Source organism: Podarcis melisellensis (genome assembly GCF_964234715.1).
Source record: "Podarcis melisellensis genome assembly, chromosome: 1".
NCBI lineage: Eukaryota > Metazoa > Chordata > Lepidosauria > Squamata > Lacertidae > Podarcis > Podarcis melisellensis.
In genome coordinates, this window is record NC_138528.1 from 105,186,567 (window position 1) to 105,201,274 (window position 14,708).

The following is a 14,708-nucleotide window of genomic DNA, read 5'->3' on the forward strand; positions in this document are numbered from 1 at the left end:
TCTCAGCTGGACTGCAATTGGCCAATTTGCAGGCAGGCTTGTATCCAACTTCCTGTCTTGTGTGGAAGACCGCTTGGCTTACTGCTGACCAGGAAATCCCCCACATGCAATTGTCCCACATTGGATTACACCGGGTGAGGCAGCAACATCACTGAACCTTTGAAGATAAGCAGACTTTCTGCAGTGGTGGGAAGAAGACCTATACAGCTGGCTTTCCCATTCCAATAGCAGACCTTTCATATCACCTTAGGATAAGGAGATCTGCTCTATCCTATGGCCACAGCGACCAAAGGTTGCTTGACTGATTTTTAAAAAGTTGTTCATTTTAATTTGGCACGCACCCAGTGGCATCAATGGCAAATATTCTTCCATGTAGCACTATGTAATATTTCTCCTATGAACTTCTGTTTGGCTTTGAAATAATATAAATCAGCTAACATTTGCCCCTCAATGTCCAAGCTTTTGTTGGTTTTGGGGTTTTTTTGGTGTGTGTTTTTTGCTATACAAAGGAATGTGTGAATTCTGGTTACAAACTGAATAAAAATTAAGCATGTTTAAGTCTTGTTGATGTCAGTAAGAGAATAGCACTATCAATTATCTCTTACTGAAATTAATGTGACGATGCGGCTTAACTTTTGGCTGGATGTATTTGGATATTCAAAAGGCAGTATGACATACAGGTGACCAAAGCGAAGTTGTATATACCTGCCACCCTACTTTTCCAAATGTATACTGGCACAGTACCATGTAAGCTACATGGAAATCAGTTTAACAACCACTTACATGCAAAATTAAACCTAATCCCAAAAAAGGATCATGCTTTAGAATTCTAACAGATGCATAAAAAGCATTCCACAGATGAAAATATAACCTACTGCCTAAAATGCCGTGTCTTTTTCAGCTCAAATAATATGGCAAGTATTTTCCATTGACTCTTCCTAAAAATATCCGGTATTTCTTTTTTTTATACCTCAAATGCAAGTATCATTAGCACACAAGTTGTGAAAGGCAGGTAGATGGATTTTAAACATTACAACACAAAGACAAATTCAGACATGCTTGTATTAAAATATTTTTTTCAGCTCCTAAGTATTGCAGAGGTTAAACAATTTCCTTACTTTAAGAAGAAGAAAACAATCAGAAGAAAGCTACTGTAAAATGAAAGCTTTTAACCCACATCCCATAAACATTTTAAACTGACAATTCCCTGGTTAATTTTTTTAAAAAGAAAAACACTGAGCACTCTTCCCTTCACAGGCGAACAGAGATGTAATAAGAACAGCTTACTGTGGATAGTGGTTTAATCAGGAAGTAGCCATTATCCTTTCGATACAGAACAGTGACAGCACTCCAAAACAACAAGCCGTGATATTTCTTTTTCTCAGTTCAGAGGAATGGAAGAACACATACTATTGTATCCCAGTTTTACTGACCCCAGAGGTCAGCAGATGTCTATTATCAAGAGCTGCAAAGGAAGCATAATCCGAAGGCAAGCATTTACAACGCTCTATTTCTGGAAATACCTAAAATCTCTCTAACACAACCTCTCTCTCCCTGTGTTACTCACAAAACATGGCTGTCTTATTCAGAGATTAGCAATTATTGTAATGAGATACTGCCGGAGAGGGTCAAATAGTACTTCCTGCAGTTTACACATCTTGATTTCCTGGTAAACAAACTGAAAGGCAGGTGGAGCACTTAAGATCACCAGTAAACATCCAAGCTCATGTGACCAAAACCAGCCCAGGTGAAGTATGTGCCTTGCAAAATATAAGGTAGAAATTGTTCTGCCTGAACTGTGGCGACACCCTGCCTGAAACAATTAAAACAAAGCAAAACTACAATCTAATATTTCTCTCTCTCTCTTTGAAAAATGGATAGAAGCACCACTCCCCCGCTACAGTAGTAAAGTCTTTTAAAATTTAAATAAAGCTTAAATGTGTACCAGGAACAAAAGGGGGGGGGGAGGAGAGAGAGAGAGAGACTGCCAACTTCTCGGAGAACAAGGAAGCTGTATCCATTTTACGACAGAAAGATCCACAAATATGTCTTTCTTCAGAAAGCCTTTGTACAAATATAAACACAATGTGAAATGTCATATATGTGGGACATGTATCTTTCTGCAGAAACGGATCCATGAGCACATAGGATGTACAGTGGTACCTCTGGTTACGTACTTAATTTGTTCCGGAGGTCCGTTCTTAACCTGAAACTGTTCTTAACCTGAAGCACCACTTTAGCTAATGGGGCCTCCTGCTGCCACTGTGCAGCCGGTGCACGATTTCTGTTCTCATCCTGAAGCAAAGTTCTTAACCCGAGGTAATATTTCTGGGTTAGCGGAGCCTGTAACCTGAAGCGTATGTAACCTGAAGCGTACGTAACCCGAGGTACCACTGTATAATCAAATGAGGTAAACATCCTGAAGCGTGGTTTAAAATGGTACCAACATGAAAATGGATATATAGAAAAATGTAAAACCATGGAGCTGAAGTGCTTCCAGTCTTCAGTGCCAAGGTAGGGTACTCACCCACATTACAACAAAAGCATTGCAAGTTGCTAATAAACTGTCCCAAATGTAGCACCACAGGTAGAAAGCAAATGCACAAGGCAACCCATACCAGAGGTGCCTGACCAGATGACCTAATGTAATAAACCAATCAGTTTCAAGATCATGCAGAGTCAAAGAGTCACAGGTCTCACTGACTGGAACTTTTCAAAAGTGTCACTGGCAGTTGAAAGGGGAGTTGACTACTATTACAACTAAAAAGTGCATCGGATGAAAACATTGTCAGATTTCCCAAGCAAACGCAGAGAACAGTACTAAACGTTAACTTCTGCACTGGATTCATTAAAAAGTGTTTAAGCGGTACTGAAGCAAGCAGTCTTACCTCTTCTTCAGTATAACCTTTAAGAACAAGCACTAAGCACTGGATTGCTCTATGGGAAAAGATGTACAACTGGCATGCATCTTAACCGGCTTAAGTGACTTGTGTAATATCATCACCATTGCATTGTATAATCGTCACCAACATCACTTATCATGGTGGAGACAGGGAAATGCAAACCATATTGGCATCACAACATTCTGAGATCATGGTTTTATTATGTGCCTCCCCACACCCCACACCCCAGGAACATCCATGGAAAAAGCCAGTAAAATAAGAGCCCTAAAATTTAAATATGTTATTATACATTGTTCCATATCTCCTTCAAGTTTTTCAGTAAGTTGAATATTTGAGCAGGGCAGGATTGGTTTATTGAAGTGATAAGTCATACCCAGATTCAACCTATTGAAATCAATATCCGTTGATTTCAATGGACCTACTCTGAGTGTGATCAAAGTTGAATATCACCTATGTTGCTTATATGCAAAATATGCTTCTTTGTGTATGTGGGGTGTGTGTATTTATTTTTGTTTTACATTGATATCCTACCCTTCCTTCTAAATCAGCCCTGGGTGGCGAACACTTCAGCGATAAGAATACAGTTTAATTAACATAAGGTAAAGGTAAAGGGACCCATGACCATTAGGTCCAGTCGTGACCGACTCTGGGGTTGCGGCGCTCATCTTGCCTTATTAGCCGAGGGAGCTGGCATACAGCTTCAGGGTCATGTGGCCAGCATGACTAAGGCGCTTCTGGCGAACCAGAGCAGCGCACGGAAAACCCGTTTCCCACCGGAGCGGTACCTATTTATCTACTTGCACTTAGACGTGATAGGTTTTCGAACTGCTAGGTTGGCAGGAGCAGGGACCGAACAACGGGAGCTCACCCCGTCGCGGGGATTCAAACCGCCAACCTTTTGTTCGGCAAGTCCTAGGCTCTGTGGTTTAACCCATAGCGCCACCCGTGTCCCTCTTAAATAACATAGAAAACATCTAAAACTAATAAAATGCAGCAGGAATATACAGAGTTGTAGTAGGAAAAATTACAAATTACAGATGAATGTACTGATAAACATTCATCTTCATCCTGGCCCTCACTGTTGGATGAAGGGAACTCCCAGTGTGGTTTCTATCAACGTCTTTAATGCATAAATCAGATCAGTATATAGGCAAGACACAGGTTACAAGGTGCAGCAGATGCGTAAGAGGTATGATACATGGCTAAATGCAAGCTAAGACGTCGATGAAGATGTTGAAGAACAGGGCAGACAGAACTCTTAATGTGGCAAGCAGCCAGTCTCCCGGCACTGGGCAAGCAAGTGGGTACTCCTTCAAGTGATTTGGGTCTGAAAGGTTGGTTTGCACCAGCTCTGGGGTCTTTGTGTCCTCAGAGGTGGTATTGACACTGGTTCACTTTCTGATTTAGTCACATCTCCCAAAGGATGAGGCTCCTTACTGACAGGAAGGGGTGCCAGGGGTGGACTACAGCAGGAGGTGTTGGGCTTTTTCCTCCAGCCAGAACTCACCAGAACTCAGTTCCTGCACCTCTCAGGTGGGGGCCATTGCCATGATAAGAGAACCAGGGTGAGTTCTGGCACCTCTCTTTAAAGGAACAATAGCACTGGGGAGGTGTCTAATGTCACAAGGTCTGAACACTCTTCTTCCAACCTGTTTGGTTTCCTCCCCTGGATTTTAGCTTTCTACGGCCCCCTCCCTCAGCCACATAAAGGGGTTCCCCAGTCCCCTTCCCCATCCCACTAGGATCCTCTCCAGGGTTACCCAGCTCCCACTCCCTGAGGTGCTTCCATTCTTCTTTGGAATCTGACCACCTCTTCCATGGCATCCCCATGGGACTCGTTACAAAAACTGTCATCATTTGAAAGAAAGAACTTCCAAAGGTGGGGCAAGAACAGCAAGATACCTGTATGTATCTGATAGAGACGGGCAGAGACTCATTATGAATCAGTTCCTCCATAAAACAAGTCTTGGGAGTACAGAGAATCTCTTTGGAGCTCCTTGTTCCAGGATTCAACCTGTTTTATTATATTTATGTATCAGAAGACAGGAGTGCCTGGCGTGCTCTGGTCCATGGGGTCATGAAAAGTCGGACACGACTAAACAACATCAACATATCAGCTGCCCTTCTAAAGCATCCCAGGGTGGACTGTTTTACACACATAGGACTGTTTTACACACAAAAAATAAAATACTTAAAATCGCAGAACTGAAAGCAATGACATGGCACAGGGGTTGCCAGTGTGGTGCCCATGGGCACACATGCACCCACAGAAGCTTTCATTGATGAAATCTCTCTGATGATATTAGGCATGAAAGAAACTTCCTCTCATACAATGGTACTTCTGGAGCCCCATTCGCATCCTGAAGTAAATGTAAGACGTGACTGTGGGTCGCGTTTCGCCGCTTCCGTGCATGCGCGTGACGTCATTTTGAGCGTCTGCGCATGCGCGAGCAGCGAAACCCATAAGTAACACGCTCTGTTACTTCCGGGTCGCCGCGGAGCGCAACCCGAAAATATTCATCCTGAAGCTACTTCAACCCGAAGTATGACTGTAGTGTACAGTAGTCAACAGAACAAGTTGTGGGGATGTGTGCTTGGTTGTGGTTTGTATGCATTCGTGTGAAGCCCACAACAGTTCACCCAGTTTGTAAATGTGCCCACAGGTACAAAAAAGTCTGGTGGCACATGACATAAATATCAGCGCAGCGTATATCCCCAAAGCCCGGGCAAAATAATAATAATAATAATAATAATAATAATAATAATAATAATAATAATAATAATAAAATCTATAATGGATGTGTAAAAATTGAAAGTCAGGGGTGTGGGGGGATTTCAACCACACATCTCCAGGGACGAGATTCCACAGCTGAGGGAGGAGCTGCCACAAAGAAGACACTGTTGCAGATGTACAGCTGTCACCTTCTTACAATGCTAATTCCTACACCTACCCAGTTCTGTTAGCACAGTAAGGTTGTGATTAAGGTTGGAGGAGAATTTTCACATTTTGAAGTAAACTGATCACACCTTCTGGGCTATTACATGAATCAGAATGAATTATATACATTCAAAGCTCAATACACTGAGATAAATAATAATATATTTAATGATAAGGTATGTATTTAAATAGGTTTGGGGGGGTTAAGGATTTAACAAACATTTTCAGATTAATAGAAAAATGGGGCAGGACAGACTTAGGAAGGAACACATGGAAAATTAAAATGGACTGGACTGGACTTAGACTGATCTGTACACATCAGGACTAATGTTTACTACCAACTTTGCTTCTATTTCCATGGTGAAGAGCCCTTACCTAATGAGTGCTCTTTGTGATGCATAACTGCACAGCCAAATTATTTGCAAAATTATTCACCTCCTATCAGTGTTTTTATTCAAGGGACAACGACGAGTTCATTCTCACAAGAACTCCACCCTCTCCTGGAAGCCACACTGCACCCTCCTGTTTGCCTGCAGTAGATTTACTTATACGTTGTTGGGCTAGCAAAGCAAATTAGAATTGTATCCTTCATTGTTAATATGATTCATTCCAGTCAGTTTCAGAGACTGAAGTTTCAAAGCAACCTATCATAAAGCAGAACCTCACGTTAAGACTCTACAGTGGCATCAGTCTCCCACCATAATGTATTAAGAATGCATCCATGTTATTCAGTGCACACCAATGGCTATTTTGAAACATTAAGAGGATACTGCCACAAATTGTGTGGGCTTTTAAGCATGCCATCATTAAACCTAAATAATAATAAAACATCACAATGAAATTAAATTTCCGGCCAGAAGAAGGAACAAGCATGAAACAAGGAGGAGGTGGTGTTTATGGGGAACGCACTTGAGAGGTGCCCTGTGGGCGGGGAGGTAATGCCCATGCTTGATGAAGCAACAGCTAACTCACTTTCAGGGGAAATAACCTGAAAAGCCAGTTTCTATGGAGGTGCTGCTTCCAAAGAGACACATCTGTATGCATTTACACCAAAACCTGTGCACATGACATGGTATGCACCCACTGAGACACAGTACTATCAAATGCTGTAAATATGTAGGCTTAGGCACAAGGACTGCTGCACCAGAGCAATGCCACAAACTCTAATATCATTGTGCTGGCCCTGTGACGTGACCTATGATGATGAATAAGCACAACTAACTCAGGATGTTGTTGGTACAATATACGTCTTTGGCCACAATGACTCACATAGGCATCATAAGTCATCAAGTCCCTGCAAGCCCAACAAAATATGCTTGTGTTGGCGTTAAAGACACTTGTGCATAACAGCTTAGTAATCCAAGTCTGGGCAGACATTATAGATTTTTGTATGTGTGCAATAAAGCTGCTATTATTAGGGGTGGGCATGTTCTTCCTCTCCTCCTGCTCACATCAGATTGGCGCAGTTATGAGCCAAGTTATTATTCTTTAATGAAACAAATTAGCTTGTTTTCTAAGCCAATCTGTAGTCACCTCTCCTACACCAGCACTCCCTGATGCCCATCTGCTAGCTCAACACCAGGTTTCCCAGGTGTAGGAGGCAAAGGTCAGTGATATTTTCCAAGAAAAAGAGGTGCCGGAACTCACCATGAACGTCTCCCGTTCTCTTATAGTGGCAATGACGCCCAACTGAGAGGGACCGGAACTTAGTTCCATCAAGATCTGGCTGAAGAAAAGCCTGGGCAATGGCAAACATGAGGGTGGGGGGCTGAAGGGCACAGAGAATTAACTCTGCCAGGTTATCTTGGAACATGAGGGAGTTGCTGCTGCATTCCTTCTGGGGATCTTTAAAAGTGATATGCAACCTTCTCCAACCTCGTTCCCTACAGGTGTTGTTGAGACTACAACTCCCATGGCCAACTCCCTGACCACTGCTCCCTGATGGCTAGGGCTGACGGATGTTGGGAGTCCAAAAACACCTGGAGGGCACCAGGTTGGGCAAGGCTGCTCTAGAGGCTCCTGTCAGATCACAGGGGTCTCTGAGGCAATTATCTATCTCCTCATGGAAGCAAGGTTAATGGCAGCGGAATATGACTCTGCATACTACAAGGAACTGACAGGCCAAAGTGAGCACTCATCCAACACTCATCCCACCAGGAAATGGACCATCACTTGGGGGTGATCTCCCATTTCGCAATGGGAAGGTGCCTAGAAGAGGCAGTAGAACACATCTCCATTATAATCTGTTTACTTTCCTGCTGGTCTAGCATCTCAGGTCAGTGGCTCAGTCTCTGCCAGATGGTAGGCCTTGGCAGGTGCTGATTAGGTTAACCCGACACCAGCCTTGACTTAAAAGTACAGTCATACCTCGGGTTGAAGTAGCTTCAGGATGAATATTTTGGGGTTGCGCTCCACGGCGACCCGGAAGTAACAGAGCGCATTACTTCCGGGTTTTGCCACTCGCGCATGCGCGGATGCGGCGAAACGTGACCCGCGCATGCACAGATGCGTCTTATGCTTACTTCAGGATGCGAACAGGGCTCCGGAACAGATCCCGTTCGTATCCAGAGGTACCATTGTATTTTTATTCTCATATGGAATATTGTTTCAAGCTTCTATACAGACAACTCCCCATTTGTGTGCGTTCAGAACATGCACAACCACTGACACATTTGCTGTTTTCGGTACCAGAAGAGGGTGGGGTAGAACGGGCCAAATGGGGCAGGCTGATGCACACGGTGCCTCAGAATGCAACCCCCATGTAAATGGGGAGTTGCCAGTATTGAATTATTATGATTTATTCCCAAAGAAACAGAGGCAATCCTTTCAGGAATGGTGCAATCAGAAGTACCCAGATGTCGGGGGGGGGGGAATTATTCATGTATGCAACTACAGCAGCTCGGATTTTGCTAGCACCAAAATGGCGAGTTAGTGAGGTCCCCAATAAGAAGGATTGGCAACTTAAAATGATAGAATATGCAGAACTAGCAGATCTAACAAATAAAATAAGAAAGCAAGAAGATGGAGTATATAAAGAGGAGTGGGAATATTTGGAAAATAACTGTAAGCAAGTGAAAACATTAGCAGGATTGAGATAAATTCAACAATGTAAATAAAGGGAGACTAAGGGGAGAAATTGAATTAAATGGATATACTGTATAAGAATATGCAGGAGTGGTGGGAAAATTAAAAGTACCAGGGAAGGGGAAGAAGGGAAGACATCAAACGTATTATTATGAGGGATAGTACTAATGGTTGAAAGGTATATTTGAATGTGAATGTGGAAATTGTAATAATGAAAATCATAAATAAATTTTTTTTTAAAGAATTTTCTTTTTCCTGCAATCTATGGAAACTTCTATTAAGCTGGTTGTTGCTTAGTATTATTGCTCTGCTTCTGCATTCTGGTATTGTGACTGATTGCTACGAACAATTAATTCAATTTTAACTATATGATAATTATTTGATATGTCTTATACTGACCTTTAATGTATTCTCAAGAAGAAGGAACCTGAAAAAATAATAGCAACTTTCAGCTTTAGTGCCACCATGTGGAAGGCACTTTAAATTACTCCAGGTGGTAGCTGTCATGTTATTACTTAGGGTGGTGGTGTTGCTGCTGCTACTACTACTTTAGTACATTTATATCCTGTTTTCCTTCCATCATGTAATTCAAGGCAGTGCACATGATGCTTCCAGGAAGTCTCCTATTCATGCAGTGACCAGATTCAGACCTACTTAGCTTCAGCAAGCTGCATCATATGCCCTCAGACCATCCCTGGGGCAGCTGGACATTTGTGGCGGCACTGCATTCAACAGTGATCCACTGCATGTGAATCCCATATTCTCAGCCACTGCATGAAATCTCAGCCACTGCAGCTGCCAAATAACGCCCACAACAAATCAGCGACTCTTTTGTAACAGGTTACAGAAAATTGGACATTTTGTATTTTTAAAAAATTAGTTACCCAATAAAAAAGCATTGATTTACCCCACGTCACTGTAAGTACAAGAATGCAATATTTGCACCTAAACAATGGGCTGGGAGGTGCCTATGCTCAGAGGAAGGGTTGGGTTCCATGACAGAAGAAATGCAGGATACAAATGTAAGAAAATAAGCCTAGTGGTAACAAGGCAGTCCTCAATGGGTTTTGTCCTGTATCCCTATCACAAATATTCAGAGTTGGATTTGAACTGGGAGCTCAGGGAGCATAAGAAATACGCCACATCATTTCTCAAGTCCAGCTGCCTATGCTTCTGCCTTCTTTCGCGCTTCAGAATCAAGACATGGCAGGATAAACAATTTAGCACACGCTTCTAAAATTCCCACCCCCTACTTTCACTGCTTGCATTATTACTAGACCCAAAAGGAGCATTCAGATTTGTAGTTATAAATGTGGGCATTTATTTATTTTTGTTATTTTACTAGATATAAGGAAATTAAATTTCTATATCAGCTTTACAGAAAGATGATAGAAAAAAAGATCATATCGGAATATTTGCTATTATATAGATTAATAAACCTCTGCTTGCTCAGACTGACAGCTTTCAGAAGGCTTCTAGCCTAAATTTGCCCCCACAGTACATAAAAAAGAACTGAATTCACGCTATCTCCCCTGTAATGCTAGTTAATTTGTACTGGATACTGTGTATTAAAATATTCATTAATATACAGCTCTTAAAAGCTTTAAGGACGAAAAAGGGGGGGGGATACTGACTCAGAAGCTTTGTGTTTTTTTCCCCTGTAAAATACATAAAAGACTGTGAAAAGCAGTAAATATATATCCTTTCATTTATCCATCAACAGAAAATAGACACGCAGCCTGTGAGAATACAATATTCATTTTGCTGCAGAAGAACAGACATTGCATAACAATGAGATTTGCTAATGAAATCAACCATCAACCTGGAATACATATGTATTAAACCAAGACCTCAGTGTCATTTTCTTTTTGCATCGTTTGTTCTTTCTCTGATTCCTCCCCCCCCTTTCAGTATTTTGTCCTCCCTTCAGTTATCACGGCTTCAAATATAGCACTATTGTACGACAATGCGTAAATATTATAAAGCAAAGCTTTTTATTTTAACACCTTTCTCCTGTTAAATGCAGATGCCAACTGCATACGTTCTATCAGCATTGTTAATGTACAATTGAAGGAAAAATCAATGGGTGCTAAGGAGACAAAGGAGGTTTATTTCTCTGGAAAACTGTTGGGAGTATTTCTCATCAAAACTGTTTGCTATTTAGGCTGTGTAGATGTACAAACAGTAACTCTTAATAACTAAAAGAGCATCTTTCTATACCAGTTTGAATCAGCCTTTTGTGTTCCCTAAAAATTACAAATGGCTATAGTGAGGAACTATAACATGCAATTACATTTTAATTCACTGATACACAAGACTATAACCATCTTATTCAATGTTAGAAAAATAATCCTAAAGATCCCATAATGCATGCAGTCTACAGCCTTTCTGCTGGGTGTATATGTAGCTGTGTATCTGAAAAATTAAAGAGTTCAAAAACGTTATTTTAAAATTATTTGCTTAAATTATTGATAAGCAACATTCTTGCGCAGATGTGAAAACAGCAGCTCTTTAAGAAGTGATTCATTTCAAATGCACAACAATGCATGTTTTAGTTTTACTGAAATATATTGCTAGAGTGCATAAACTGGGTTTAATTAACCTGCACACCTAAGGAAATTATCGGTACATCCTTCTGTTGATGTAATTAATCCTAATTCATGGCACCAATAATTTCAGAGATAGCTGCATGGCTACTAACTAAGGGAGTAACTCATCAAGCATTGCTGCTGCTGCTGTAGGACCCTAATTCATACTGACACAGCTTGTGTAGGAGCCAGCACAAACACTGAAATTCATGGAGGAGCACTGGTTGGTAAACTGTAGCTGGGAACTAAAATGTCTCAGGTGTTGGCTGCCTTCATTTTTTCACTAGTCCCAATCCACACTTTAAGGCACTTCCACATTTTAAAAGCCACTGTGGTAGTGATAAACATGGGCTTGGTTGGAACGATCATCCATCTAAACCTTATTATTGTTTACAAGGTACAATTCATCGTATCTGTTATTTATTTTCTGACATTTCTTTCCCATCTTTCTTCCATTATGGAACCAGTCCTAAGCCTGCTTTGCTTGAGCAAAGTGGTGCCCTCAGTCCGTACCCTGGGATCTAGTACAACCAATGGATATCGCTATTGACACCACGTTGTTTGCATCCTGGCATCCTATTCCTGAACACTTGTACTGTGGTATTAGCATAACATTACAGTTGCTTACAATGGGGTGCAAAAGTTGCTTCCAGGGGCGCATCCTAACCAATTGTACGCTTGCTTGTGCAGCAAATTTTACGAATTAAGTTACAAGCCTGATATTTCCTATATTACAGAATATTAAACTAGTTCTGTGAACCTATGTGTCTGTTTTCTTGAACAGCAACTCCCCCCCTCAAAAAAGCCTCCGCCTTTCTTTGGTCTCGGAAGGCAGGAGGAATTTGAGGTGAAATTCAAAAGCAGTCTGTCAGATAGCATATTGGTTGTTCAAAGTTTTGTTTTGTTGAAAAAACGTTTGGTGGAATCCATCCCACTCACAGAAGGGCTCTTGGCCCAGGAGAGCAGGGAAGGCCCCAACAACGCCATCAAGTCAACTCCAGAAAGTTGGGGTGGGTGAAAGGTGGAATGGAGGGCTGAAGAGGGGTGAGGAATATGCAAATATTACCTGCAGAAGGGATTTTTTTTACACATACCATTCTTTTCAATTACATTAAGATTACCATTCTTTGCTGAGTACTCAGTGATTTTTCTTATCTTCAAGTCAATGCCCATGGTAGTGCAACACCAGGAAGGTCTGAATTGTGGTTTTTTTTGGAACAGCGCTGCACAGTCTGAGGAAGCACAAATTGCTGAAGCTTTCTCAGCTTCCACAGGTCAGCAAACTGCAATATGAGCACACCTCAAAAAAGCACTCGCATCAAATTCCTTTAATGCAACCGTGCTTCCTCACACTTCATGCACTCGGAAGTCAATCTTGCATTCCTTAAGGGTCCAAAGTTCTTGCCAAAGTCACAAAGGGCTGGGGGAGTTCAAGGATTTTTAATGTCAGTTTCATTTCTGTCAAAAAAATTTTTTTTTAAAAAAAAAAACTTTGCCCTTCACTCTCAAGCTTGAAGTTCAATGACAGCTGATAAGAGGCTTCCAAACATCTATTGTAAAGGCAGGCCCTCCTAATGCTCATTGAAATGCAACACATTTCAGGAAGAAGAAGAAGAAGAAGAAGAAGAGGAGGAGGAGGAGGAGGAGGAGGAAGGAGGAGGAGGAGGAGGAAGAGGAAGTGACATAAACGAGTAATCAGAGTCACCATTTCCAAATAATTTCAAGGCTTCTATTTTTCTCCCCCAAAGAAACTGGTTCAAACTACATTTACAAAGGAATGGTACACAGATAACGGTTGAATCGAATGGGCTCACATTCTGGAGCAAAAACTACAACCTCAAGAGTTTGAAAGAGAACAGATTTTAATGCAACAACCTTGACCCTGGAAAGCATGGGGTCACTTTCCTTAGTGATGAACTGTGATTGCTTTCTATAATTCTAACAATTGTCAAGTAGGATAAAGTGCAGCCCAGGAGGCTTATAGTTATGAAGGGCTTGCAATTTTAATTTTAACAATTATTTATTGCTCTGCAATATAGGTCAACCGTCCAATTGAACATCCTTTACATGACGTTATATGCTCTTAGGGCCAAATGCAACTCCCATTGGCACCAATACTTCCACCACAGATTAAAGTAAGCAGATGGGCCCTTAGAAAATACAAGAGTGATATCAGTTTAAAAGATTATTATTACCTGAAGAGAAGAAGATTCTAAATTATCTAGTTAGAGAATACTTAAAAATTACATGAACCTGATTTACACAAATGTTTGAGGAATTATTCACGTTTCTGTATAATACATTAATCTTTCACAAAGCTACAGGTTAAAATCTGAATTATGGATCACAGTTCAGTGCTATGAAGTGAGCTCAACATAATTTGAAGATGTTAAGATACAATGCTGAAACTACTTCCCTTTAAATGAATGGGACAACTCGGGAGAAGGTGTTTTCAAGCAAAGAGTAGTCCTGCAGGCAAACTCCTTTTTTAATTTGTTTAGAAAAATCTTTAGAAAATATTTGTGTTCAGTTGTTCACAAAACCAAATTAGACCCTTTCTGAAAACAATCACAAGACTTCCATGCACAAGTGCATCTATATATCTAGTCTGCATTCATATTTTCCAGATGAAGAAGGCATCATCTTTTGTACACATAAAATAATTCCTAGGTGCTTTCCTGAATCAATTATGGCAACTACCATAAAGCAGTAACTCCATTAGGGGGTATATATACAGGATTAAACATTAGCAGTATTTAGTCTGATATTCTTGGTTTGTCATTTAGCTCTGATCTGGACTAATTTAAGCCATTATAGTGTAACACACAGAGGATACCAAAGGATGACTAAAAGTTCTGAACGTGTTCACGGTACCATAATTTTCACCACCCCTGTTAGTCATAGACATTTTTATATTTGTACTCCTATATATTTTCTTTTCTTTTCTCTCCTATCCCACGGGTATTCAGGAGCAATGCTAGCTTTGGGGGATCTTGCCATCTCCTTTGTATATTTTTTGTCCCTTTTTATTTTAATCACGAGACCATGCTAAAGCACATTTCTAGTGCCCCCCCTCTCCCCCTTCTCATTTAGAAATGCAAGCACACTTAAAAGCTGTCGCTTAAAACATTTAGGTAATAAAGCAGGCTTATGCTTCTTTTATAATGAAACAGCTCAATTTGTCCTGAATTATGA

The 14,708-nt window shown here is 41.0% G+C and overlaps 1 protein-coding gene across 7 annotated transcripts in view; it reads right to left on the reverse strand.

Annotated features, from left to right (window-relative positions):
* The window catches only part of BAZ2B (bromodomain adjacent to zinc finger domain 2B), a 183,649-nt gene that overhangs the window by 109,231 nt on the left and 59,710 nt on the right, over window positions 1-14,708 (reverse strand). For 3 of the 7 annotated variants that reach the window (XM_081928244.1, XM_081928239.1, XM_081928240.1), the window contains exon 1: window positions 1,288-1,582. The exons of the other annotated variants lie outside the window; for them this stretch is intronic. The gene's annotated coding sequence lies outside the window, so the exon portion shown is untranslated. Of the gene's footprint in view, window positions 1-1,287; window positions 1,583-14,708 lie in introns of those variants that run through there. 7 annotated transcript variants of the gene reach the window in all.